Source organism: Equus caballus, chromosome 5 (assembly GCF_041296265.1).
Source record: "Equus caballus isolate H_3958 breed thoroughbred chromosome 5, TB-T2T, whole genome shotgun sequence".
NCBI lineage: Eukaryota > Metazoa > Chordata > Mammalia > Perissodactyla > Equidae > Equus > Equus caballus.
This window is the reverse complement of record NC_091688.1, coordinates 96,292,109-96,319,436: the sequence shown is the minus strand read 5'-3', so window position 1 is coordinate 96,319,436 and position 27,328 is coordinate 96,292,109. Positions and strand designations below refer to the sequence as shown.

General features: G+C 40.9%; 1 protein-coding gene and 1 long non-coding RNA gene across 6 annotated transcripts in view; one reads left to right on the top strand and one right to left on the bottom strand.

Annotated features, from left to right (window-relative positions):
* LOC111773622 (uncharacterized) overlaps positions 1–22,381 on the top strand; it is a 73,677-nt gene extending 51,296 nt beyond the window's left edge. Inside the window, exons 2-5 of the long non-coding RNA XR_011438896.1 lie at positions 15,347–15,405; positions 15,841–16,004; positions 20,794–20,882; positions 21,950–22,381. This is a non-coding gene — a long non-coding RNA (uncharacterized lncRNA). The remainder of the gene's footprint in view (positions 1–15,346; positions 15,406–15,840; positions 16,005–20,793; positions 20,883–21,949) is intronic.
* PTGER3 (prostaglandin E receptor 3) overlaps positions 1–27,328 on the bottom strand; it is a 244,471-nt gene that overhangs the window by 95,805 nt on the left and 121,338 nt on the right. The window lies entirely within an intron of this gene.

The window sequence follows — 27,328 nt, the reverse complement described above, 5'->3', positions numbered from 1 at the left end:
TTATGCCCAGAGAAAGGCTATTCAAAGTTATTTTGGTGCAAAATGAGTGTTCAATTTATTTGAAACTTTTGTTTTTCTTAGGTTTGCATGTTAGTTTATAAATTTTATTAATATATTCATAAATCTAGCAAATTTTATAATTACTTTAAAGGAAGATTTTACAAGTTAAGTTCCTTGACTATTTTGCCACATTTATTAATGTAGTATATATATATATTTTTAAGTACTTCAGTCGCATGACGTAACAAACTTCTCAAGAACTTAAGTAATTCTTATAAATCTAATAAATTAAATTTATAGATATGACGTTAAATTAAATTAAATTTATATCTATAAATTAAATTAAATTTATATCTATAAATTAAATTTATAGATATGTTCCAAGCAAGATTTCAATCTGAAATGACAAGCTAAAGCAGTGACTCAATTACTCATTTTAACTTGGAGTTACAAGGTTAACCTGTTATTCTAATTTGTACTAGACCTAATTTTCTTAAACAGTACAAATAATTAAAATTCAAAATAAACACAGATCCCTAAGGATAATTTATTGCTATAACTTTTATATTTTCATTGTTTTTGTACATAATGCTAAATTTTGCATCATTAAAAGATAAGGACACAGCTATATCATCCCCAACAATTTTGATGTTACCTTCCTAAGTAATTTTGTGGGTTGTCTTCTCAGCTTGCTGAGGTTTCTTAAAAACCAGGTTATCAACTGGACATGAATGGACCTTTATCTGCGATGCTCTTGGAACACGCTGAGCCCTGTTTCCCTAAGTCAGTGCCCTCTGTGGTAGACAGAGCTCTCAGAGGGCCTCCAAGATTTCTGCCCCTGGTGCACACAGTCTCTATAATGGTCTTCCCTTCAGTATGCGTAGAACTTATGAACATGAGGGGTTATCCCTCCTGTGATTGTTACGTTATATGTCAAAAAGAAATTTCCAGATGTAATGAATTTCCGGATAGAATGAATGAGAATTAATCAAATGGGGAAATTTCCTGGGCAATCCTGACCTAATCAGGTGGGCCTTAAAAGAGATAAGAAGCAGCAACAGCACCCTCCTGCTGGCCTTGGAAGAGGACCTTCAAACCTCAGATGAGATCATAGCCCCGATGACACCTTGATGGCAGTCTGGTGAGACCCTGAGCAGAGAACCCAGCTCACCCATACCCAGACTCCCCCAAAGGAAGTGTGAGATAAAAATTTGTGTTGCTTTAAGCTGTCAAGTTTGTGGTGATCTGTTAGAAAGCAATAAAAAAACTAATACACTCTTCAATTGGGGTGGTCTCGCCACCTGTGTCCTTCAAATTTAAATATATACTTAATTCTTCTGTCCACTCACAGAGATCTGAACCCACTCCCCCCACCCAACCCACCCTTAGGCTGTTATGTCCCTTGATAGAATTTTGCATCATTTGCTGGCTGAGACATTTAAATGTCTTCCAACTGGCAGGAGTTCCCTCAAGTTTCTAAGTTCCTATAGATAAGAACTCAAGGGGGCTCCTCTCTCTTTGTTACATTCTTCCTATATTTGGTCCATAACTCTTCTAGATATTACAATGATACCCCATTGCATTCTGCATATCTTTCATCAAACAGTCTAACTATTCCGAGGTCATTTTCCTGAAAACACCAAAACCCAAATCTGTCTGATTCAAAACAGTCAGACTTTTTCTATTCCTCCCATTAGCAACCAGGAATGAGCTAAGTTTTAATTAAGTCTCAAGTGCTGAAATGATAGTTGGCTTCTATTGTCCGTCATCATTCCGAACATTCTAAAATTTCTCTGGCTTGTGCTTCTGGAATTCCCTGTGGTTTCTCTGAAACAACGGAAATTATATTCTACCATGATCACTCATTCAGTCCATCAAAAATGTGTAATACACTGTCTATCAAACAATTTTAAGTCGATCTGTGCATGTATTCATTAAGCTTTTCTTTTAACAGTACAATGGTAATTGACCCATGTACGTACATAATACTCTAAGAGATATACAAAGAATAAGAGATACAATTCCTGTTCCATCAGACTTTACGATCGAGTTGGAAATGAGATACAGATGCAAAAAATTAAGAATTTTATATGCAAAATAATATAGGTTAAGTGACACATATGTTAAATGATATGACTGATACAAACAACAGGTAAAGGTAGAGATGAAGGTAAGTTGAAAAAACTTTGTGGAGCAAGTGGGATTTAAGCTCATTCATTCATTCATTTATTCATTCAACCAGCATGTATTCAGAAACTTTGATATGTAAGGCACTGTGTCAGGCTCTGAAGGCTCAAGAATGAGGCAAAGTCACCCTTCTCACCAAGCTCACATTCTAGCTGAGAAAACAAAAGCTTGAGGAAAGAGCGAGGATGTACACTGTGACGAACGCAGCCACGGTGCGGTGTAGATCATGCAGTGCGAACCCAGCGTGGAGGGATTGTGCCGGTGATGAGGACAGGTGGAAGCGAATGGTGAGGGAGGCTGCAGAGAGGAGACGGCAAAAACAACCCTGTCTCTGTCTTAGCCACTTCCCGTGTGCCACGACCTGCCCTGTGCGCTTGACCCTAAGGAACCTCGTGTAATCCTCAGAGCCACTTCATATGATCACGGATCCAGTGACAGCAGGGAGTGTTTCCCGCAGAGGACCCTGAAGTCATCCTACCACACACGCCTCATCATCTCCTCCACAGCTACTCCAGTCAAAGCTGTTCTCGCCTCTCTCTCAAATTTGTGCAGTAGCCTTTGCACGGGTCTCTCTGCTTCTGTCATTCATTGTCTTACTTTCAGTCTCTTTGTGATCTTTTAAAAACAAATCAGATAATGTCAGCGCTCTCCACAAACTTTCTAACAGCTTCCCATCTCAGTTGCATTAAAACCCAAAGTTCTTAGCACAGCTTTCCAGATCCTGCAGGATTTTGCCCTCCACTCCTCCGTGACGTCATTTCCTACCACTCACTTTCGAACCCATCACTCTACAGCCACCTTTTCCCCGCTTTGCTGCTCCTCAAAAACCCCCAGAATGCTCCCTTGCAGATCCCCCTGCCTGGACCCCTGTCTCCCAGATGGCAGCAAGGCTCACTTCCTTCTTCATTCAGGTCTCTGTTCAAATGTCATCTTATCAGAAAAGCCTTCCTCGTCCAGTGTGCGGCAAACGCAGCCCTCTCTCCTCTCCACTCCTGCATTGCGCTCTGCCTCCTCACCTGCTTTAGTTTTCATCGTGATACTTATCAGACATTTTCAGTCTCCTCCAACTAGAAGAAAGCTCTAACGGGTGCAGGAACTTTAACTGTTCTCTGCTCCATCCTCAATGTGCAGCACAAAGTCTGGCACATACACTAGATGCTCAACGAATACTGTTGAATTCAAGAAAGCGTGAATGAGTGAAATGACTTGCCACGGCTTCACTCCTGGTATATGGCAGAACTGTCCCTCGGATGCAGGTTTGTCTAACTCCAGAGTCCAAGTTCTTAAATCCTTCTCCTGACTACTTCAGAGGAAGAAGAAGCTAACACTGGAGAAAGCTGGAACATAAGGGTTGTGAGAATGAGGGCCCCAAGATGAAACTAGGAAGATAGTTTGGCACAGATCACGACAACTCTGGAAGTCTTAGAAAAATAGTTTACAATTTTGCCTGTGGGCATGAAGAGCTGGCTGAAGCCTGGCGTTAACGCCCTTCTAAACATGATGTCAAGGCCCCTCTAAATGCTAAAGGTGAGGGCTTGAGGCCGTCTGAAACGGGAAAGGGCATTTACAGGGACTCTTAGGGCACTTCAGATCTTTCTTCATTTTCATTAGAATTCTACAGAATCCTGAAATACAAAAGGGACCAAGTGTAGAATTTAGTAAATACTTTCTTTCCTGGAACTTTTCACACATGACTTGCTACAGACTTTTAAATGTTAAAGGTTCGGGTTATGGTCTGCTTGGACGTCCGAGCTCTTTCGCTGACCATTCTGCATGTAGTTGATCATTATTATAATTTGTCATTTCACCCAAATGTGTGTATGTTTGTCCCTGTTGAACAGTATCCTGTGTGTGTGTGTGTGTGTGTGGTGGGGCAGAGGAGGGGGAAAGCAAGTCTCAGATTCCCGAATCCAATCTTCCTGATGTGTCCTCTGCCCAGGGAATAACTGAAGTTGGCTTCATTTCAGTTCAGTTCTAGGTTCAAGAGAAGATAGATTGTGCTTATTGCTCTTGATACTTATTTTCTAATGAAGTCCCTAAATAATCTCTTTGTTTTTAAATTTCCAAATTCTTGGTATTTTCTCTGTGGTGCATTAGAGAATATAAAGCAGATTTTAAAGATCTGTTTTACATTTGAGCTGCCTGATTTGTAGCAGCTCTCATTTTCTAGCTGGGTGGTTTTGCTGGGTTTCATAATATGCCAAAACTCATATTCAAACACAAACTATAGACGAGTCTGTAAACAAGAGCAGAGAAATATTTTCTTTCTCCCATTATGTTTGGATATAGGATTCCATTTAGAACTCTCTGAGTAACTCAAAATAAGAGTGGGAAAAGGCAGCTTCACAAGGGTTTCATCTGGCTGGAAAGCCATGAAGCCACAACACTGTTCCCATCCATCTTTCATTTTGGTGGTAATCACAGTGTGCAAAGCCGTGGGTGTTGACTCTGAAAATCAGCAGAACTGTACCATGTACGCTGGCAAGTGACACCCTGGCCTTTCTCCAAGCTGAGTTTCCAGGAGGCAGAGAACAGGCCCAACAAGCTACCTGACTGAGCAGAACAAGCAACAGGCTTGGCTGTGTTGCTGGAGACACTTTACAGGCATGAAGGACACCAAGGAGATGGGCTTTTATGATCACAGGCACATCCAAAGCCTCTGAAAAACCTCTATTTAGAGAATAAATAATAGACGCCTAAGGAAAACCATGCAGAGGGGTAGGAAGCTCAGGAACACCAAAATGTCTCTGTGTTGATCATGATTTTCCAGTCAACCTCCCGGCTTTTAAATTCATCTAAGACGCTGGGAAAGAGACTGGTATTATTCTGCAGGAAGAAGCTGGCCTTAATTTGTGCATTTGGGGATTTTTTTTTTCCCAATGGAAAGACAATGTAGGGCATGGGATACAGAAGTGCTGTAGTTTACCCATGCATTTGGTTCCCTCGGGGATCCCTACCCTCTCCTCTGTCTGGCACCCTTGTTCTGTGAACAGAGTGCTTGCAGTTTGCAGCTGCCCTGGGATAGAGTGGGCCATAGTGCACTGCAAGACTTTGGGAGGTTTGCTGAAAACAAAATGCGTGAGCGGCTGAATTTACCTGGTGTTAAAGAAATTATTCCCATTTTTCATGCCACCTTGGCTTAGATTTATGTGCTGCTGACCTAGAATAGCTAGATCTGTCCGAATTTGCCCCTTAGCAACATGCAAATTACCCGAAAAATCGAAATCCAGTGCACAAAGAGAATTTCCCCTTCAGCTTGTGCTCCATCTTGTTAGTTTATACTTTATTCATGTTCTGTTACTGATAAATATATAATTATTTTATTTCTCTGTTGGACAAGTTTAGTTTGAAGATGCAAAAGCAATAACTTGTATTTGTTTTGTTTATATGTAAAGATTAACATGGCTCACATTCAGAAAAAATCACATGACTCAAAGAAAAATAAGAGGAATCATGATGTCAACTGAATAATAGATCAGTTCTCGGATTAGGTTTCTATTTGAGGCTAGGATTTAACTCTTTTTATACAGTTGATGCCCTATAGTTTTTTTCTTGCAGTGATGATATGCTGCGTGATTTCTGATGTGACGTAAAACCTTGAGCTAAGAAGAAAAACATTAGATCACCAATTCCTCTTGAACGCCCATGTGTCCGTGAAGACGCCTCAGGCTCCTCCCCTTGGGCCAGTTGGCTTTTTTCACTGTGAGGAGTCACCTCCCATTTTACTTAATCAATGGCATTACTCTTTTCCTCTCCTTCATCCCCAAATGTCACTCTTGCCCTTCCCTATGTGATTTACTTATCTGAAGCTGCACATTAGGCAGGCAGGAATCCTTCCCCATCTCTTTCAGAAACTTTCTTTGGAGCTCCTATGTTCTACCATTTCAATTCAGCTCAATTCAACAATCAGTTCTTGACACATTATTATGTACAGACCACAAGACAAGGCCCTTGAGGGACTCAAAGTTGAAGAAAGTGTAGACCCCGTACTCAGTGAGCATTCAACAGACAATAACAACAACAATAATAATAGTTGGCATTTATTCAACGCTCACTTTGTGTTAGGCACTCAAAGTGCATTTTCTCTTTTAACCATTACTTACAACAACCCTGTGACATAAGTGTTCTTGTCATCGTTTACCAATAAGAACACTGAGGCTTGTAGAGGGTAAGTGGTCTTCTTAAGATCAGAAAGCCAGGAACTGGCAGATTTGAGATTTGAAATGATTTCTCAAATCAATCTTCTAACTTCTGCAAAATAGTGGAGGATAAGAGAAATAGACAGAAAAACAGCCAAGAATTGGGCATTAACTCATGCCTCAATCTACCTTGAGTGCCACTCCTCGCAAACTCCCTCTTGCAGACGTTATCTTGGTAAATGGCCCTACCATCCGCTCAGCTGTCAGGCTCCATCTAACCTTCTCCGGGCAGTTGGTGCACCTCACCAGTTTTACCACTTAGATATCCATCCCCACAGACACTACCTTTTCTTGCTCTAACAGTCTGTTCTCCTCACACGTAGATTTCTGTGACCTATTCTCCATGTAGCTACAAGAGAAAATGGTTTTTATCATGTTCCTACTAATAATCTTTCAATCACTCTCCTTAGGACAAAGTCCAAACTCCCTAGTTTGGCATAACTAGCTTCAAAATCTGGCTCTTGTTTTTGTCTCTGCAGTTAAATGAAGGGGCACCCAATTATGCCTCCATAGGAGTTTTTGTTTTGTTATTTCCCTATTTTAAACATAATAAGCCCTCTTATGTTCTTCACACTCATTTGTGTGCTATCCTCTCTGCAACCAGCTTCTTTCCCACAGTGACTTATACTCATCTTGTAAAACTCACCATTACCTTCTCCAGGCTGCGCTTCCTTGACCCCATCCCCACCAGGCTGGATGAAGTGCACTCTTTCAGATTTTGTGTACAACAGGTAGCCCATTGTCATAAAACTTACCTCCCTCTATCTTTGTCTATTTCTTACGCTAGACCGTGAGCATCTAGCAGGCAGGCACCATCATTCATTACACAGGCACTCAGTTAATGGTTGTTTAATGAAAGAGCAATGATTCAAAAATTATTTCCATTTGATTTTGGAATGCATTTCCTGTATTCTCATTTGATATAAACACACTCACCCACAACTGGAGATGTCACCCTCAGACTCACAGTTAGATATTGATGCAGCAGCCAGAAACAGTAAAATAAATTTTAAAGGCTTAACTTTCTAGCACTGCTCCCTCCCTCACTCCTTGCTACTCTTTGCAGAGGCTTTCTCTCTGTCTCTCACTCTAACTGATACAGGCGAATCTTAAGAAAAAAGAAGCAAGCACAAATTCCCTCCAGCTGTAAAATATGGAGACATCAATCGTCTGCTACTGCTCGAGGGGACAGAAACAGAGGCAGTGCCAAAATACACCCACTTGTGGTTTGGGGTCAGATGCCCCCCAGGGCCGGAACTGCGCTCTTGCTACGTTCTGCTTGTTTTAGAGCTTGCAGACTTGCATAGCGTTCTTTTTCTCTAACAACAATCATAAAAATAGCATGGTCTTTCTTGCAACCTTACTCATAGCCCGAGGAAGGGAAGATTACAAAATTATGCCGTGTAAGATCATCCACGGAGATCTCCAAAGGTCCTAACAACACTTAGCAAATGCTTTATATAGTCTGGAGAACCGAGTTGAAGAGACACGTGCTGTGAGTCTTAGGAAAAAACATCTGGGATTGCACTTAGAAATGGGAATGCAGCAAATCAACACAGTCTTTCCTATGAAATCACACTCCACTGGGAAGGGCAAATCCAGAAACGGTCTGAGTCCACCTTGAAAGGGCTAGCTTGAGACCAGTAATTTACTTCTTTATAATCATTCTATGAATAAGTATTTTGGAGCACAGACTGTGTGGTCTCCTGTGTGAAATACACAGGGGACAGGTAGTAAAACATGGAGTTTCAGGGGCAAAAAGACTTTGGAGGCACACAGACCTGCATTTCCACCCCAGTTCTATCACTCATTGGCTGTTGCTCTGAGGCATACGAGTGAACCTCTCCAGACTCGTGTTTTCTCATCTGTAAAATGCTGATAATAACCCGACTGCACAGGTTTGCTCTGAGGTTTAAACAAGATAGTGTATTCGAAGTGCTCAGAACAGTGCCTGGCACAGAGTGGGAGCTTCCAAGGGTGGCTGCCACCTGCCGACATCTGTTTAGCATGGCTGGCACCGAGTACAGTCAAGCTCAGATGAGAAGTATAGAGAGAGAAATGGCTATGATGGAAGTATGTCTATTGTGTTCACGTAGAACTCACATAGATGACACTAGGCCCTCCAAGGAGAAACGTGCCCGCCCTCTGTCTCCCTCCTCCGCTCATTGTAGCCTCCATTAAAGTAAGAACATTTCTTAGTTTACCTTTGTATCTTTCTAGCAGATAACATAATACCTATATATCTACAGCGGATCTTGCAATATACATTAGATAACATTTCATCTATGTGCTTTCTGTGGATAGGTAATTGGCTCCTGGAAAGCAGAAACAAGGTCCACTGTTTGTCCTTTCATACTCAGTCACTACTGAGTACAAACTTGAGCTAAACTAAGAACAAAACAAAACAGCTCAAATCGGCTCGAGTCTATTAGTTCCAAGCCAGAGCTTCCCAGATCATTGTCTTCCCCATGTAGTTGGAGGGTAGGTACCCACTGGGTGCCAGGCACCTTCTATCACCATGTTTAAGTTTCTTGGTAATCCCCATGCAATAGAGAGTGGTTTTCCCATCATACAGAGGGGGCTGAGGCTCAGAACAGTGAAGACTTTTCTAAAGTTATGCAGCTAAGTATGTGCCGCACTGCGATTTAATCTAGAACAGCCTGATGCCTTTCCCCCAGCACACTGCCTCTCGTTTCAGCTGTGGGATAGTGGAGTGAAGAAAGACTTCAAGACTGGGCAGATGTGCTGGGAATTGAAGTAGAGGATCTCGGTTGTTCAGCTAAGCATGCATTTTTTTCTTGCGACCCTGTAATTTCCTAATGAGGCAACCTCTCCAGGACTTTCCCCAATATATGCCTTCTCCAGTTAGGTGACAGGATTGTAGAGAGAAACCCTAATTTTAATTAGAATCCAGCTCCCTGAGTTCAGAGTCAGTGTTCATGCAGGAATGTGAAATGCCTTTTACGTGACTAAGACCTCTTCCCTGAATAGTCAGGACTTTTCCGTGAATGGATAGGATTTTATTATACAAGATGTTCAAATAAGTCAGGAAAAATTCCTTTGAAAATTGCTGCCAAGATGAAATCCTCCAAATGTTCCAGTCAAAAGTACATTCGCTGCTAAGAGTAAAAGCAACAAAGTTCATTTGTTGGTAGCTTCCTTGATATTTGAATTATATCCTCTGCATTCTCCAAATCCTAGTTAACATTTTCTTCAATCTGACCATTTTACTCTTCAAATAAAAAATTTTAATCTACATATAACGGTAACACTGATGCAGGTCTTTTGCCTTATTCTATAATGAAATTATAGATGCAAAGAAGCACATTTCACTTCTGGTCACTTGGAAAGTAACCTTTTGGAGGGCCTGATAAGTTTTATTTCTTACGTCATTTTGCGATAATCATCAGTTTAACTCTGTTAAATACCAAATGGCACTTTGAGCCTGCAAGTCTGCCAGAAAACTACATTCAATTCCTAATTTCTTTTGTGATCTTGAATAACTTGACCTGTTTCACTAGCCTTCTGGTTGTTTGATATGAAGCATATTTGGTTATTTTCTACTCTTGTTGAAGGTAAACTCATCATTTCTTTCAAAAAATGTGTTACATGATCGCTCAACTCATGAAAGAAAATTAGGTTTTTTAAGATTAAAGTGCTGTCATGAACCACAATTCTTGTGCCGTTTGGATCAAGCCTCAAGTTTAGGCAAAAGTACATTAAGCTTACTCTTTCCTTCTTGACGGCCCTCCCTGTACCCCACTTCCATCCCCACCAGAGATCCATCAACCCTCACAACAGCCCTATGAAGTAGATGTTATTAATTCCATTTTATAAATGATGAAACTGAGACTCAAGGAGTGTAAACATCACACCCTAGATCATGAAACTATTCAGTGGCAGAGGCAGGGGTAAAGCTACCTCATCCAATCTTCTTCACCTAAAGCATGGCTTTCTTAATATTCCTATATTTTTCTCTCCTTAAAGGTTTTTCTCTTGACATTCAACTCAGAATACTTACACAGCACCAGAAGTGAGAGGATAGAATTCTGAAAAAGAAATGACAAATAGGAGAAATGACCAAATCATATATAAGCCATAATCTTCACCCATCCTTTTCTTATTTTCTCAAAACTACTTGACAGTGGATAGTCCACCCCCTGTGTATGAATAGGACTTTCCAGCAAGCCAGTTGCTGGGCATGAATAGCAACTCTACCAATCCAAGGGTAATGTGGTTAGTGTTCTGAAGGTTCAAGTGAGCTTCCCTCTGCCCCAATAAGAGACGAGTGGTCCTAGAATTCAAGTGGTTGCTTTTGATCAATCATTGCCTTTGAATGGTGGCTACTCCTCATTCTATACAACTCCAAGATCATTCACACAAAATCCAGTGTAAGGATTGATTAAATCAGCATCACTGTAAACAGGGAAGGGAGAGACAAGGCTGAAATTTGGATTCCAGATGCTACAAAGATGTTTTAGAGTGTTCTGCTCACTCCCTGCAATGAGATTTCACAAAAACAGTTTGGGTTTCACAGTAACAGCCCATAGCATATTTGAGGGAGAAAATACAGAACAGGAAAGGAACCAGGCCTCACATAACTTCAGATACTGAAGTGTGACATTAAGTGACAGTGTAACCTCTGGACAGTCTGTTTCACTTGCATACGAGAACCATAGTACCAAAGGTCAGGCTAAGATGCATCCAGAGGGGTCTCAGCAGCCATCAAGCAGTCGTCCTGGACCAAGCGCACCAAAGAAACGCTTTCCACAGATCCCTGCGGGTCTGCGCCAGAGTCCCTGCCAACCCAGAGTAAGATCAGGACGTAAGAGCCACGCAGCCCATGCTCTCAGGTTGTTGATGCAAGACTACAGCTGCTTCTTCTGGGAAGGAGTGCTCTTTGTAGTGGGATGATAACAGTTCTCAAATGTTTGGTGTTAAACTATCTTCTTTTTGAAATAACGAGGAGAGTAGACTCTAGCATTTTTTCTTAATGTCCTTACTTAACTAAATTATAAGTTGGCCATTGTTACGGGTTGAATTAATTCTCCCAAAAGATGTTGACGTCCTCATCCCCAGTACCTGGGAATGTGACCCTATTTGGAAATGGAGGCTTTGCAGGTGACCAAGTTAAAATGAGCGCATTAGAGCAGGGGGTGGGCCCTATCCAATATGACTGAGTCCTCAGGAAAGAGGAAATTTGGACACCGAGACAGACACATACAAAGGGAAGATTAGATGAAGACACTCGGAGAATGCCATCTACAAGCCAGGGAATGCCCAAGAATGCAGGCATGCCCCTAGAAGCTAAGAGAGGTATGGAACAGATTCCTTCTCACAGGCCTCAGAAGGAACCAAATGTGCTGACACCTTGATCTCAGACTTCCAGAACCAACAACAATAAATTTTTGTTGTTTAAGCCTCTTAGTTTGTGGTAATTTGTTATGGCAGCCCTAGAAAACTAATACAGCCACCCTAGGTCAATTGCCTATTTTTGTTTTTATTTTGTTTTTCTTTCTGAAATTTTACTAGTTCTTGAAATTCCTGAGTCTGGGAACCCTTAAACTAGATGACATTAGGTCCCATCCTATCCTGAGATTTTGTGAAATTTTATACTGTGGAATCTCTTTTCCAAGTTTACTGATTAGTCATCAGGGTGCCAACAGGACTCGAGCCTTCCAGATTCTCTTTAAAATTGGCAGAGTGTAGACGGGAGCCACATTTAGGTATTTCAGAGCCAAACCTGAGAAAATATCTCACTGGATATGACTTGAAGCCCTAGACATAGATGCTGGATCTCTTTCCCTCTAGTTTGTGGAGAAGTAAAACTCCAGGTGCTCCTGGTACAACATGTAATGATCAAACGCTCTTCTGTCCACGGATCTGATGAGGGTGCATGTTTCTCAGGAGGTTAGAGATAGGGGTCCGAAGGCTGTGGAACACCTCTTCCGTTTTCTGTTTGGTTCATCAAACAGTCCTCAGCCCTCATTGGTCTTGGGGACTCTTTCTCCTTTCCTTTCTTCTCCTAGGCAAGCTACACAAGAGGAGGTTAGGGACAAAGGGGTACAATCTACCAGATCACGCCTGGTGAGTGCCACATTTCCATTGCTCAGGTGGGTTTGAAAAGAATCTGGGAATTCACTCACTCATTTATTCATTCATGCATTTATTCAGTGGACAGTGCAAAAAAGAGGAGACCCAGTGACATCAATCTCTTCTGTGTATTAGATTGCTACAAAGTGACTACAATTATAATAACTACCATGTGTCAAGAACCTCTATTCTCATTTATAGATGACAACCTTTGGGCTCAAATAACTGAACTCACCCGTGATCCCACAGCTGATGAATGCAGCAGCTTGGCCTCAGTCCTCTGTGACTCCCATGTCTGTGCTCTCTCCACTGTATCAAGCTGCCTACCCATACAACCAACCGAACTGGTATATACACACCATAGTATTATTAGACAAGCTCCCGTTCAGGAGCTCCTTTCTCCCAGTCCCTCCTTGATCCGGCCAAGCTCCATCACCTCACCAAAGCCTGATTAAAAACTAACCTGCTCCAGGATGACTTCCAGACTTCCTTGTTTCCATCTTTACTCAGTCAATCCTTCAGCACCTAGATTTTAAAACGTGCAGTTTCTGTTTGTTTTGCATTTATTGAAATGCTGTGCTGTTATTGATTTCAGTATGTTCCTATATTTAATTTTTCTCTCTCTGAAAGATTATCAGCTCTTCAAAGGAAAATACTTCATCTCCCAGTTTCTAATGCTAAGGAGCTGTACAGCCTTGGTTATATCACTTAAACTATTTGAACTTGCATGTCATTATTGAATAAAAAGGTGGGAAGATGCTGTCTACAGGTATTTCTTACCCCATAGTGTGCATTTAGTGTCTCCCAAGCATCCCAGGACTTTGCTGGCTCTAGGAAGTACCCAGTTGAGGTTTATGGCCTAGTCTACTCATGTGAGGGCTACTCTGGTCTTATCAAAGCAGACTTCCCCCACATCCCTGCTGGGCAACCCAGGCCAACACTACTAGGTGTGGACTCAGGTAATCCGCACTGCTGCCCATCTTAGTCTTCCTATATTTCTCCTTCTCCCTTTCACTTGACATTCAGCCATAAATGCAGCTCCAGACCAAGATGGTAGATTTTTCTTGACATCCTCCTCATCTTTACAGATGCCACCATTCCCTCTTCCTAAAGTACGCTTACACTTCCTGTCCCTTGGTCAATTCTTGTTCCTTTAAGACTTGGTCATTCCTTACCTCCTTGGTGAAGTCTTCCCTGACCATCAATTTGCATCAGAGTGTGTGGCACTGCTACAGCTTGTTCCAGTACCAACCTCTCTGCATTTTAACTACGTCGTGTAGAGTGGTTATGAGCATAGTGTCTTGGTTTCATACTGCCTCGGTTTATAATCATCACTATGCCACTTACTAGCTATGTACATGGGAAAATTATTTCTCTGTACCTCAGTTTCCTCATCTGTCAAATGAAGATACTAATGGCGCTTATCTCCTAGTGTTTTTTTGAGCAGTGAATGAGTTAATGCAAAAAAATCACATAGAATAGTGCACATATTGTAGAGTTAACACTACCCAGTAATACCATCTCATGTTCCTTTTTCCCTCTATGATTTCGAATAAGAAGAGAATTATTTTGTTATAACATCAGAGTTGTAAAGTTTTAAGAGCTCTGCTTTTTCATCCCCTCTCTTAATTGTCTCCCCTTTCATTATCTACTTCCCATCTCAGGATACTCTCTTTCTTGAATTTTCTGAGGTAATAATGCTCACCTGTACCTCAACCTGATGCTTGAAGAATTCTCCAAGAATTGGACCACTGCTGTTCAAAGGGACAGGATTGAATTTGTTCCTCGAAATATTAAGAGGCATAATATATGTGAAAATGCCCAAGGAAGGATATGGCCCAGCAAGAGTGTGTGGATACATGCAAAGAATGTTTATTAAACACCTGCTCTGTACCTCACATGTGCCACCGGATCCTGGGGATAAAGTCCCTGCCTTCACATTGTTTGCTGTTTAGTGGGAGACACAGACAATTATGCCCACAACTGGGATGCAATGTGATGAGCTGTGATGAAGGGAGGAAACCAGAGGCTATGGTAATGCACATAGTATATACAATTCACTCCAAGAAAAGGAGAAGCACTCCCAAAGAAACGGCACCCAGGCTGAGTCTTAACGAATGAACTGAAATTGATCAGCCTTGGAAGAGGAGAAGAATCTCCCAGGCTAAAGAAGAACCATGTGGGAGAAGCCACAGAAGCATGGAGCACGATTGTGCTTTGGAGCAACTGCCAGAACTTCTAAGGGGTAGAGGGCTAGGAAGAGATAAGCAAGGGTCAGATTTTAAAGGGCTTTCATGCTTTTTCCCAGATTTTACCCTACAGGCAATGGGGAGTGCTTCAAGAGTTTTAAACAGGAAACAAGACCAGATCTGCGTTTTTCTGTGTGAAGGATAATTTGCAGAGGACTGCAGTAGAAGCAGAAAGCAGTTTGTAAGGTTACTGCAACAACCCCATGAAAAATGCTAAGGACCTGAACTAAGGGATGTGGATGAAAAGCCTGGAGAAGACATAGCTGAAAAAATAACCAAGAAGAGAAAATACATAAAATTCACATCAATTGTTTGGGGGCTGTAACTGTACATCTTTCAGTGATTCAGTATTAGACTCTTCAACATTTCAACAGACTCGCTAGATACAGGGACAGTAATGGCAGGAAATTTAAGTACATCCAAAGTGATCTTTGAGTAGGAAGGACTTTGAGGACATCTTGTCCACATCTCAGTGGCAGCAGCCTTTCCCTTGGAGGTGCAGCCTTGGTTGCAAAATTAATCCAGAGCTACCAATTTTCTCTCTAATTTTCTTTAGCATGGTTCTTTAGATACAAAGCCTGTTTCAGATTAACTTTAATTTTATTTCTTATCTTACAGACCTCTGTCCCTATTTCTCTGCTGGATCACTGCCAAACCCCAAGCTCCTATCCTGGACAGTAAGTGTTTCCTTCTTTGTTGGCAGGCAGGCTGCAGGAGTTGGGGAGAGGCGTATTTTCTGCTATATATACACCATGGCTGGACCTTGAAGGATGGCTGCTTTGTCTTCTCGTTCTGCCTGTCAGCCTCTTTTATTGTGCAGGAACCAATGACCAAGTGTTCACAGCTCTAACCGAGTGACAGGAAATATAGATTGAACCACCAGAGATTACATTTTTATTCTTTTATATGCCTTTTGCTGAAAAAAAATCTATTTTGTAACTGTAAATGTATTGAATTGAGGAAGTAAAGACACTGTGAACACAATGTGCTAAGCTTTTCTTATAAGATTCTATCTGTTTCCTGTCGGAGGTGAGACACGAAATGTAATGCAGGCAGTTTGGTGCCTACATTAACACAGGAATTGCCTTTCAGCTCTGTATTTCAATTTCAAGGTGGTAGAGGAGCGAGGGAGGCAAGCACAGCATTCTGCAGGGGACCACTGCCATATGGGATTTTGTGCACTCCACGAAGAATGTCAAGCTCTTACTGGGAGGTGATTGTAATACGTGAACCAGTTTATCGTGGACAAATCTTTCCAAGCCCAAGTGACAAAGTGGTGAGGACCTGGACTTGATCATTTTGATATTTGACTATTTATTGCAAATATGTATGTCGGACCGGTGGAAGGAAACAGGTAGGACAGCTTAGACACACTGTAAGGGTATACACAAGGAATACAGTTTAGTGAAGTTTGAATGGACTCCTTCTTGGAGAAAGAGTGACATATGTGATGAGACTGATGCCCAACCTCCCGGGAAAGATTTACAAACAAAACTGAGAGAAAAGGACCGATAGTCTCCTAGGCGATCCCTGGAGATCTTGCTCGGAGCTGGGGGGCTTCAGTGCTGGGCTGAAACGTGGGACACTGGCAGATGGTGATATTTGGAGAAGACTGCTTTTGGAGTGTGGTGGCCTTTTGTCTTGTTATGCAAATGCCCACAGACCTAAGTGGACTTTAAATTCCCAAAGGAGGACTGGGGGAGCAGTAAGAAAATACATAGACCTCGGCATTGATACTATATGGACGTGTGTCATGCAGAACAGGTCCCGTGAAATGTGTTGGTTCTAATCAAGAGTTTCTTTGGGCTTTTCCAGATGTCTTGTTGAAAAAGAGACAGATTCAATAAAAATACTATCACTCACAAAATTGAGTAGGTATTATAGTGAGAAGCAGAAATCAGAGGTATCCATTGTCTATTAGTGTTGTGCCAGTTCCCAAGACCGATATTTGCAGTCATTGGTTTATCTAACTTTTTTTGAATACTTATTATGTGCCAGACTCTGTGCTAGCATGGTGATTAAAGATGGGCAACAGGCAGTTCTGACCTTTAAAGAACTTATATTTCAAGATGTATGTGAGTATGGCTATTCAATCTAGGGGAATCTGAGAAAATTTTCACTTCAAAGGCAAAATCTTTTAAAAAAATCATGAAAGCAAGTATGTACCTACCACATATAGCATTGGCAGTATGCAGGAAAGGGGACAACATTCAATCTTCTGTGTCTTCGTCCCAAGCCTAATTTTGGATTTTGAATCTAATCTAATCTACTGAAAAGGACTTTAGCCACAAAAGGGATGGGGGAAATAAAGAGAAAAACAAATATATTGTACTTCAAAAAGGCAAAACCTAAATCAAAGCACAGAGCTGAGATCTGAGGAGAAAATGGAGACCATACAACCTCTATGTGCCTTCCCCTCCCTCACACACAGTGTTAAGCCAGATGATGTAAGAAATATGTTATTACTGACAGTAAAGCTGTAGACTTGTCATCAGATAAAATACTCTCCATCAAAGAAAAATCACTTTCATAGAAGAAAATCCTGGAATATACAGAAATTAATCACCACAAAATAACAACCGAGTGAGAAAAGGAAGGAAACGGGCCCATAAGTCAATTTTCTAAATAATAATAATGAAATGCTTAAATGAAGAGAATAAGACAAATGTATAGTAGACTCTGCAACACTGAAAGGAGAATAAGACTGCCAGGCCCTTCTTTCAGCTGTGCCAACAAAGTAGTAGACTGGAGGAGCCTGAGTGGAGGGCTGTCAATCATTCCCTGTGGTTCACCAAGCTTTGTTGAGAACCTACTGTGTGCCTGGTAGTGGGCCTCACGAAGTGGGCAGTACAAAGCTGAGTATCCTTAGGACATAATGAAAACACACCTCAGTTTAATGGAAAAGCAAACAGTGCTCAGCTACAATGGTGACGTTCAGCCTGTGGTAAGCGCTAGAATCAAGGGTAGGAACCCAAGAAATCTAACAGATTTGGAAAGAAAAGAAGGAGCAGCCTTTATTGATGATGAGTAAATATTTCACAGAAGAGGATGAGACACAGTGATGAAGTCCAGAAAGAGATGGCAGGTGAGCAACAAGAATGGCATACATAAAGGCACAGGGGTGGGAAAGTGCGGGGAATGTTCTGGAAACGGTAGAAAGTTCTGTGTAGCTGTTTGAGGGACAAAGCACAGCTGACTTGTGGACTGAAGACCATATTTAGCACATAAAGGATTTAGAACTTAAACCTATTGGCAAGTGGCAGTTAGAGAATCAGAGGGTGGCATATTGAGCTTAAGGAAAGAAAAATAATTGTAGTATATATGTAGTGGGTTGAATGGTGGCTCCCCAAAAGATACATCCATGTCCTAATTCCTAAAACCTATGAATATTACCTTGTTTGGAAAATGGCTTTTTGCAGATGTCCTTAAGTTAAGGATTTCGAGATGAAAAGATGATGCTGGATTATCTGGATGGGTCCTAGATCCGATGACAAATATCTTTATAAGAGAAAGGTAGAGGATATCTGAGACAGACACAGAGAAGGTGACGGGGAGACAGAGACAGAGTCTGGAGTGTTGTGCTGCAAGCCAAGGAACAAGGTCAAGGAATGCCTACAGCCATTAGAAGAGGATGCTCTCCTAGAGCCTTTGGAGGGAGGTTGGCCCGGCTGACACCTTAATTTCAGACTTCTAGTTTCCAGAACTGGGAAAGAATAATTTTCTGTAGTTTTAAGTAACCCAGGTTGTGATAATTTGTTGGGGCAGCCTTGGGAAACTACCACAACACCTCAAAAGTAATCATTACAAGTGGAATAGGAATGACTAGCATAAAGTACAATGCCTTTCAGTATGCAAATCCCTTTTATACAAATTATCTTATCTTATTTTCATGATAAAATAATGAGGTGGTACTGTTACTTCCCCACATTTTATTATTGGACCTGCGCTTCAAAGGAATAAAATCACTTTTTAAGGTGTCCAGTTTCTACCCCCGACTCTCTTTTTCCTGCTAACCAATGTTGCGGTAGTAAAGAATCATGGTCCTCACGGCCACCACTCCTCCCCATCCACACGTAATTGATGGTTGCAGGTGCATCCAAGTCGCTCTCGCAGTCCTGTGCTGGGGAATAGGCCAGAGGAGGAGGGAAAGAGAGGGAGGGACCCGAAAGGGACCAAGATTAGGAGATTCTAAATAAGGATAAAAAGGGTAGGGTGGCCTTCTTCAACTTTTCTATAGAGAGTATCACTCCAATACTGAGTAAGATTTTTAAACACCTTAAATCTCTGTTTCCTAGTCTATAAAATAGGCATAATAATCTCTAATTGGGTTAGTTTATGGATTAAATGAACTATCCTTTTAAAAAACAACAACTTTGAAAACTATGGGGACACTGCATGAATGTTCATTATAATTATCAGGGTATAAATGTGAAAGCGGAGTGGCGTGGTGCTCTGATTCGGACCTGACTGTGCTTTAGTATCACCTGAGGAACTTTTAAAACTTGCTCATGCCTAGATTCTTCCCGAGAATGATTAAATCAGAATCTCTTAGAATGGGCCTCAGGCATCATTACTTTTTAAAATCATCTTAAATTATTCTTATGCAAGCTGCTGATTTTGAGAACCTCCGTTGGAGTGAGAAAAGGTAAATTTTGGCATCACATTGACCTGGGCATAAATTCCATAATTGCTACTTTACAAATTGTGTGACCTTGAGCAAGTTACTTAACCTCTCCAAATCTCTGTTTCCTCAACTCAAAACATTTAGCTTTTAATGCTTTTATAAGAATTAAATTAAATGTATGTACAAATGGGATAGTCAGCTCAGGTTAGTTTGACTTCCCCATGCCTCTTACACCACTAACGTCATGGGAGGCAAAAGGGAAGAAGGGAAGGAGGGTTGCATTTACCACATGACATGCATGACATGCTAAAAATTAGCCCCAAGTTGCATTTTCTCAATTTGAAGGGCAGTCATATAGAGATGTGGCTCTTGTGTTATGAATGCAGACACCAATAAATGCAATCATCATGCAGAACTGGTTTCTTATAAAACTAATAGGTTCCCAGAGCTCATAATAATTCCCGTCAACTGTGAAACCAAGTGTTTTCTCATTAATCAATGCCCTAGGAAAGTGTCAAGTGTTCCTATGCTTAGCAAGGTGGATTAGATTAGAGTCATAAGACAGCATTTTTATTGTCAAGGACATTGATGGTCATTGAATGTTAGGTCAGCTGTAACGACCAAAAGTCACTCTGTTCACAGTAATGGAGATGTTCAAAGTTTGGTAATAAGATGGGATGATAGTCGTAGCTTTTGTTGTTATTTTTATTTTAGTTGTGAAAAATCTTCTCCACCCTACAGGACATTTCAGGCTCCAAACTGGCATTTTTATCTTCATTCTCTAGTCTGAAAGAATCGGGGCAGCTGAATCTGAGAAATGTGCTTCTTTTTTCTTAGAAATATACAATCAGTTTGACACAGACTTACAAAGCTCTAATCTCTACACTCTACATCATATACATAATTGGTTGTATTTTACCAACCTTGAGGATGCACGCTTTTAATTTGTAATTATAGCTAAGAAGAGGATACTTGAGTTTATTTAAAATTGTTTGAGGAATATTGATTGCCAGAGGTTATACCTGTCAGACTAGACTCATCATTTGAGCACAGGTCAGTGTGTTGTGAATTGCATTAAAAACTTGTTTATTAAATAAACCATATTTCATTGGTTTTGTCTATATGCTTAAAAAGTAAATCCATGGGGCCAGCCCAGTGGCACAGTGGTTAAGTGTGCGTGTTCCTCTTCGGCAGCCCGGGGTTTGCCGGTTCGGATCCCGGGTGTGGACATGGCACCACTTGTCAAGCCATGCTGTGGTAGGCGTCCCACATATAAAGTAGAGGAAGATGGGCATGGATGTTAGCTCAGGGCCAGTCTTCCTCAAAAAAAAAAAAACCCAAAAACAAAAAGCAAACAAACAAAAAAGTAAATCCAACTCCAGTAGTAAGAGGAATATCTAGTGATCCAATCATGGTTCCTAATACTGTTCTCCTATAAAAGGAACCAGAGCTCCTTGGCGAAATGGCTGATTCATGGACTCGGGCGGGAAATATACAAGACAAGCCTAAAGCATCTTGGAGCGCCAAAAGGTAAGGAAGTGTAAAAAACAAACCAAAACACACAATCATGGAGATATGTCAAAGGGACATGGCAGCCACAAGAAAGAGTTCTCAATGGCCAAAGAAGGAACATTATGAGTAGCAAAATAAATAAAATCATACCGGACTATAACCTAAAGTATAAAATGACTATCCATGAGTCCATATTGATATAAATAAATGAATGAATAAATAAAAAAATGGAGAACAAACAAATCTCCCATGCAGAAGGATTCCAAATAGTTTATATAGGTCCTCTGTCCTCAAGGAGGTAGAGCCAACTCCCCACTCCTTAAGTGTGGTTGTGCATAGCAACTTCCTCCCAAAGAATGCAGTATGGAAACAGGGGAAAGGGTTTTCATCAGGGTTCTCCAGAGAAACAGGACAAATAGGATACACAGAGATATGTAAGAGGAGATTTATTACAGGAATTGGCTCACGTGGTTATGAAGGCCAAGAAGTCCCATGATCTGCCATCTGCAAGCTGGAGAACGAGGAAAGCCAATGGTATAATTCAGTCCAAGGCTGAAGGCCTGAGAACCAGGGTAGCTGATGGTGTAGCTACCAGTCTGAGGCCAAAAACCTGAGAACTGGGAGCTGCTGGGATAAGCCCCAGAGCCCAAAGGCCCAAGAATCAGGAACTCTGATGTCCTAGGGCAGGAGAAGATGGATGTCCCAGCTCAAGAAGAGAGAGAGTATTTGCCCTTCCTCTGCCTTTTTCTTCTATTTGGGGCCTCAATGGATTGGATAATGCCCACCCTCATAGGCAAGGGCAGATCTTCTTTACTCAGTCTAACGATTCAAATACTGACCTCTTCTGGAAGCACCCTCCCAGACACACTCAGAAATAAAAATGTTTTACCAGCTGTCAGGGCATCCCTTAGCCCAGTCAAGTTGATGCATAAAAGTAGCCATCACAAAGAGTAGAAAAGTATGACAAACGCTACCTCAGCCAGCTGATCAAGGTCAACATCAACAGTGGTAAATTATGTTGATAGTATGTGCTCTTGCTATGAGGGGATGAAAATAGCATTTCACTTCTGTGGTCTTTCTCCCAGAAACCCGTAATCCCCGTCTAATCATGAGAAAAACATCAGACAATTCCTAATAGAGCGACATTCAACAAAACACCTGACCAGTACCCCTCAAAACTGTCAAGGTCATCAGAAACAAGAAACATTTTGAGAAACTGTCACAGTCAAAAGGAGCTCAAGGGGAAATGATGACTAAACATGACGTGACATGCTAGACAGCATACTGGAACAGAAAAAGGGCACAAGATAAACACAAAGGAAATCTGAACGTAAGTCTAGACTTCAGTGAATTATAGCACATCAATATTTGCTCATTAATTGTAACAAATGACAATAAAAAGATATTAATAACAGGGGAAACTGAGTGTGGGGAATATGGAAACTCTCTGTATCATCTTCAGTCTTTTTTGGTAAATCTAGAACTGTTCTAAAAAAATAAAATTTATTTAAAAAAAACAGATAAGACCATGTAATTTGTTCATTGTTGGAGTAAGCAAGAATTGGTTGAGTACCTACTCTACACCAGGGACTTTGGTACGTATTGACGTTAGAAAGATATATAAGATAGGAAGGAAGGAAGGGAGAAAACCGCGTCCTGGAAATTTGCTTTTCAGGATGTTAAAGTTGAGAAAGAGAGATAATAGCATGAATAAATAGTTAAAATACAACAATTAAAATAAATAGAGGAAAACAGAGGAGAATTATTTTTATAATTTTAGAAACGGGGATATCTTTACAAGCAAGTAATTAAACACAGAAGCATTAAAGAAAAGATTAAAACACATGGCTATATAAAAGGAAAATTCTTCAGGAAAACAAAAAATACCACAAACAACAAAAAAAGGACAAATACGAAAATGGGACAGAATTTACAAGTCATTTGACAAAAGGCTGGTTTCCCTAGTATAGAGAGAATTTTGACAAATCATTGGAAAAAAAGACCAACAACCAGACAGAAAAATGGGCAAAGCATGCAAAAAGGGATTGCCAATCAATTTTTTATAGTGAGAGAGCTATCGCTTGTTTTCATATGTGTGAAAAGAGATGTAACTTCACAATAAAGAAATGTACATAAAACAACAATAAAGAACCACTTTTAAAAGCCTATCAGATGAACAAAGAGCGAACATTTGCTAATATACTGAGACAGTAAGGATGCATAAAAACAGCCATCTCACATATTGTTTGGGGGAATGTAAAGTGAAATGTGTTCTTTGGAAGATAATTTAGTGATGTTTTAGCAGAAGCTGTTGGCACCCTGCCTACATCCTCGTGCCCCCTACATTTCAGTGTATCCTGGCCTTATTTCCAAAATTCATCATCGCCTACTGCAGTGTGTTCAAATACAGGACGGAGGGCATGCACTGCTTCATGCCATATATTTAGAATATGAGAGATAAGGGCATAATGGGGATGACAAGGACAGTGGAGTTGGCTAGTTGCTGTTAGTGTCATAGGTTTACTGAGGAAAAAAAAATGACAGGCTCAACTATTAATCAGGACACAATGTGAAAGCCAGAAAGTTTCAAAGAACTGTTTATCATTCAAAAAACAGCTCTCAGTTTGCTCCTGGACCTGGTAGAAACTGAGGCTGATGGTGCAAACTCAAGTGACTATGTCACCAGAGCTGCTTATCCTGAGCTAGTTCTTGGTAGATCCTCCAACTCATCAGGTTGAGTGGCACAGTAATAACCCGTCATACAATGAACAGTACATTCGTGATCAAGCCTGAGCACATCAGAGGGAACAACTAGATTACATGAACTGGCAGCCCAGCCCTTCATATGACCTAACTTGTTAAACCAGCGTCTCTCCCTCATGTCATGCCTATGGCTTCATGAAGAGTTCCTACAAGTAGTTGTCAGAGGACAATAAAACCCAGGTCTGATTCACAGATGGGTTGGCTCAATATTCATGTGAGCTGAAAATAGACTGCTTATGTAACACGGCTCCACTCAGGGCTGGTGACGAAAGATGTAGTGAGGGGAAATCCTCACTACTAGGGGCAGAACTTCAAACAACACAAATGGTATGAACTTGCGCAGGTGGTCTGAGTGGGGCAGGATCAACTGTAGCAGGTGCTCTTGGTACATTGACCATATCCTCTCCCCCCTGCCCTTCAGTTCATGCTCGTCAGGCTTCCAGCTGCTAGCACTGCATTTCTTTCCTTCTCTGGCCAATGAAACCCACTTTACCTGCCAGTGAAACAGGTCGGAAGTGTTGGGGAATTAACACCTCTCAGGCAGTAGAATACAGGTGAGCAAGCGGGGGAGGAATATTCTATAACCGAGGTTACAGAGAATTCCCAGCACATCATGATGATAAAAGCAGAGTGACTTTTAGTCTATTTTGTTACTCTTTTAAAAAGATCTACATGCAGTCTCATTATTGCCAAACCCAAGGCAGAGCCTTCCCACTGTCCTGCCCTTGGATACCATGCTCCCAGGATCATACACGGCCCTCAGACTGTGATCAACCTGACAGGACAGGAGTCAGTGCACAAATAGCCTGGCTCCCTCAGCCCCTGAGTGGGATGTCTCTGAGCTTGCATCAATACTGGCTCCTAGAGTTTCCTCAGGATGGAGCCTTAGGCACCCAAACCAGTAACTGATGCATGAGTACACCAATTATTGGCTACTTTTCCTTCCCTGTCTCACTTTTCCACGCCCCTATTGGGTTCCTTCACCACCTAAATTAACTATTTGAATTTGGATCCTTCTTTCCGGGTCTACTTCTAAAGGAACCCAATTAAGGTGTGTATCTATAAAAATTCTAAATGCACTTACCCCTAGCCCCAAGAATTCTACTTCCAGGAATTCATCCTGAATATATACTCAGACATGTGCCCAAAGACATATGATCTTTATGATAACAGTAGTAAACACAGTTAAGTGCTGACTATATACTAGGCGTTAAAGTTCCCTCCTTGTAGTAATTCACTCAATCCGCAGAAAAATCGAAGGGCATTACTGTCAAATCCCCATTTTACATGACAGGAAACTGGGGCATACAGAGATTAAATAACCTGATTAAAACTATAAGAGCTAGTAGTACAGAGCTAAGGTTCAAACCCAGGAAATCTGACTTCAGGGTCCATCCTCTTATCTGCTCTCTATAAACACAAGGCTAGTTATGGCAGCGCTGTTTGTAACAGCTAAAAACAGTCCAAATGTCCATCATAGGAGGATGGTTAAGGAAATTTTGCTATGTCATATTAAAATATCTAGAGCTATTAAAAATAATGTTTCTGTACTAATATAGACAGAAGTCCAAGAAATTATTAAGTGAAGAAAGCAAAGTGCAGAACACTATGGTTTTAGATAGGCTTTCAGTCTTGCAAAACCCAAGAGCTGTGTGTACATCCATGTTTCTGTGTGTGTTAACTATCACGAGAACACCTGTTGCCTTAGAAGAGGCCTGTGTGTCAAGCATAGAGGGAGACATACTTTACACTGTAAACCATTTTTTAGTGTTTTAATTCTTTAACATAAGTATACGTTACTCTTTCAAAAAGCTATGCCAAAGATATTGTGTAATCAAGATATATATGCATTGACATGGGAACACAGAGGAAGGAGCAATTCATTCTGCCTGGAAGAGTCTCAGAAGGCCCCATAAAATGTCCTAATGTATGGGTAAATGCAGGAGGAAGTCACTCCCTGCAGAAGAATATTTGAAGGTCCAGAAGTGTGAGAGCTCAGAGGATGCTGGGCAACTGTATACGGTCTAATGTGCAGAGTTGGCAGGAAATGAAGCTAGGAAGAGACTGCTATCAGATGGTCTGTAATACATTAATTCACAAGTGAAGTAAGATATTCAGGCCAACAATAGCTACTGGGCAAAGACGTTTTTACGGTAAGCTTTTTAAAATAGCTTTGAATGCCGTGTGTGTCACATAGGGCATTACAAAGAGGGAAAAGAAAATATTTCAAGTTAAAGAAGAATTCCTGTAAGGAATATTAGTTTTCATCATTCTTATTTATTGCAGAGGGCTTGGGTGGAAATATATTCATTACAAATCAGAGGACTGAACTGAAGTGCCCGCTTCACCGCTTACCAACTGAGCTCAATGTCTTCATCTGTAAACACAGATTGTAACAGTCCAAGCTTCACAGAATTACTGTGAGGTTCATTTGAGATAATTCCTGTAAAGCTATTGCATATTGCCTAGCATTTTAGCATGCACTCAGTAATTGCTACCTATGATGGTTGTCAATAAGTGCTAATAAATAACAATTTCAACATGATCATGACCTTATTGATCTTGCAAGGAACTGAAAACAGTGAAAAGAAGGCATTTCTCTAGGAAAATGAACGTCTGCAGTTTTAATCCAAAGGAATAGACCACGCTCAAAATGATCTCATTTGACTTTTCTGCTGCCAAACTCTAAATGACACTTGTGTTTTGCCTAAAGCCACATGGCTGACTGACAGTGTCACAGTTGTGGGATCTGTCAGCTCATTCCCAACACATGTGCCACGTCCTCTAGTCCAAGCAGTTACACCAGGATGCTGAACGATGGCTGGAACTATTTGACTGTGACTTTAAATGATATCTCAAAAACTCGGAACATTAGCTTTGCCCAAGCAAATACAATGATCTAAAACCACTAGACCTACTTTCACGTTTTAAAAATATTTCAACTATCCTTTCTGCAGAGAGTGCTCACAGCGGTGACATTTACAAAACAGAAGAAACAAATCAAACAAGCACTGGTTTAAAAAAAGTCTCTAAGCAATGTACTGCCAGCAGGATCCTAATTAACTATCACAAAAGCCACCAAAAAGAGGACATCAAATTTATCATTCTAGATTGAAACCCAACGTGCTTAACCTGAACAAAATATCAGACCAGTATAACCATAGAGAGACATTCAAACAAGCTGGATTAGAGACATTGGTATCTCATATTTGAGTGACTCACTATATTCCTTTTTTAGTACCTATTTTCTGACTTTTCTCTTATACTCAGTCATACTCACCTGTGAAATTTCCCCCTCCATAATTACAGTGACAATTCTTAGTTTCCAAATCAAAACTTAGAGCACTTATTTTGATAACATCAAACAGTCTTATGGGACCAAGGGAACAGATTATCTTAAGAGTGTTTTCTCCCTACATTCTGGAAATCTGATAGTATCCATGTGACAGTTATAGAAATATTTTTCTTCTCTGCATCCTGATCTTCTCTCCCTTAAAATGGGACATATTAAGCTTTGAATTCAAAGTACGTACTTGTGGAGGTGTGAGTTTTGTGAAAGGAGGGGAAAAAATAAACTAGGAGAAGACAAGAATTGTAGGATGGCAGAAACTGAGTACATTGTACAGAGGAGGGGAGAGAGGGCAATAGGACCCTGTATAATGGAGTGTATTAGCCAGTTTTATCAAAAGTTTAGGTGAGGT